We start from the raw sequence: 2,489 nt of genomic DNA, 5'->3' as shown, positions 1-2,489 counted from the left end.
ATCATCTTCGGTAATCGTCTCACTAGTTTTGACTAATTTCTCCGGTCATCCATTGTTTTTGGCTTCGTAGCTATTCGTCTTCCTTCAGCTTCGTCTCACCAAAATTTATACTCTCGATCCTTCTTCCTCCTTTTCTCTGATCGCCACTGCAACTCTCGACAGCGGCAATCTGAGAATCTCAGCACTCCTATCTCTCTCTCTCTCTCTCTGATCGCCACCACGGTCATGGAGCTCTATTCTTCATGAATCTGGTGAAGAAGCAACTCGTGATAGTGCTTTTCCTATTATTTTCTCACATATAAAACCAAACAATGGAAGGGTAATTTTTTACACTTTTCCATCCAATCCCATCCCACCCAAATCTTTCCACAAACCAAACAGAGCCTTAAGAATAAGTAGACTGTAATCCTCGTGAGAAATCTGAAATTATAGCCACTTGCTAGTCTGCTAGTAGCCCCTATAAATCACATTCTACTACCGTGGATTTGGCATCAATCCATGGTCAAGATTCATTCCACCCCTAGGGTGGAGTTAAGATTTCTATGGGTGGATTGAACAGTTAAAACCCCATAATTTTATTTATTATTAATTAATTAATAAGTTAATAATCAAATTATGTTATTAATTAATTAAAAAAATCAAAGTTATTATTAATATTTAATAATTGTACTTTTCATTTAATATTGATTTATAGAAAATAATTATTGTTAATTTGATATGAATAAATATTTTTAATCAATTTAATTTTATTAATCATTTGTAGTAATTTTAATAATTGATTATTTAAAAAAAATTGATTGACTTTAAATAAATAAAAATATTTATAAAAGCTAACATGTTTATTAATTTCACTAATAATTTACAACTATATAGGAATGGCAAAGGGGTGGGGCACCCCATCCCTGTCCCCAGCCTATAGTCAAGACACTCTACCCCATCCACACCCCATCCCTAGTGTCAGGTAGGTTTAGGGCAAGGCACCCACTCCCCGTTAGGGATGGAGAATCCACAAATTTTCTCGCCTCGTCCTCATTGTCGAGCAAGTTCAAGGCAAGGCATCCACTCCTCATCAAGGATGGGGAATCCTCAAAATTTCCCCACCCCATCCCTAGTATTGAGCGGGTTCAAGGTAAGGCACCCACTACCTTTTAACCCAATATTCAATTTAATGACAAAAACGATCAAAAGGATATATTGAGTATCAGTCACATGGTAAATTTCTAAAACTACATTAAATTGTCTTTAATTTTCAAAAATGTAATTTTATGAAAAAATTAGAAAATTTATTACATTTGTGTTATTTTGAAAATTTATTCAAATTTATTTTTAAATTGTTATTAAATAATTTATTTTCTTTTTAAATGGTTTACTTATAGAATTACACTAATTTATCTTATATTTTCCAATATAAACTAATCAATAATTTCCTTTTTCCAATATTATACTAATTTATCTTAAAATTTTGTGTAATTATTGGTTCAAATTACAGTTTTCCCTTCCCCATACTCATTTATCTTTAATAATTTACAATGCAAATTACATAATTTCTCAATAGTTTTCTAAAATCTATCAAATGAAATAAATTTTCCTAAAATTTCCAAAATATTTCAATAATTTTTAATAATTATTTAATACATTTTAAATAAACTTTCAAAAATTTTATATCTTTTAATTTCCAAAATTTTATTTTACAAAAATGTAGTTTTATGAAAAATTTTGAAAAAATTATTACATTTGTGTAATAATGGAGATTTATTGAGAATTATTTTAAACTGTTATTGAATATTTAATTTTATTAGGTAGTTTACTAACATAATTACACTAATTTATCTTTTATTTTCTAATATAAATTAATTAGTAATTTCATTTTCTAACATTATAATGTTTTATTCCCCATCTTCATTTGGTTATTAACTATAATAATATCAATAACTAAAACTTTATACTTTTTGATAATTGTTAAATATAATTCTCAATTTTATAAAAATTAGTTAAAGAGTTTTGAATTTCTATAAAGTGTTGTTAATTAACATGAATATAACAGTATTTACCCAAAATACTTTAAAAAGTCATGATAGTTAATAACAATATTTATTAATTTTTGGTAATTTACTAATTGTACCGATAAGAATATTTAATTTTTGGTAATTTACCAACCATATTTATTATTTTTTGGTAATAACACTATTTAATACTCATTGAATATGGGTTGGATTAAATATTAACTATATTTAACTATTTACTAATTAATATGAATATTTTAAATGAGAGAGAGTGGATATAGATTGGGGGGAGAGAGTTTAAGAATTGATTGGGGAGTGGGGTAACATGATAAGAGGAGATACCGTAGGAGAGAGATTCTACGAATATTTTTAGGTAGTTGGGTTGGGAATTGTGACATGGCTTAATGAAAGTGGTGGGAAGGGAAGGGGAGAGGAGAGAGAGTCAAGGAGAATGCAGGGTGGGGGAAATGGAGCAAGGAGAGGCAT

Source organism: Nelumbo lutea, chromosome 2, assembly GCF_056320005.1.
Source record: "Nelumbo lutea isolate HS-2025 chromosome 2, American lotus-T2T, whole genome shotgun sequence".
NCBI classification, from domain to species: domain Eukaryota; kingdom Viridiplantae; phylum Streptophyta; class Magnoliopsida; order Proteales; family Nelumbonaceae; genus Nelumbo; species Nelumbo lutea.
This window is presented reverse-complemented; position numbering follows the sequence as displayed.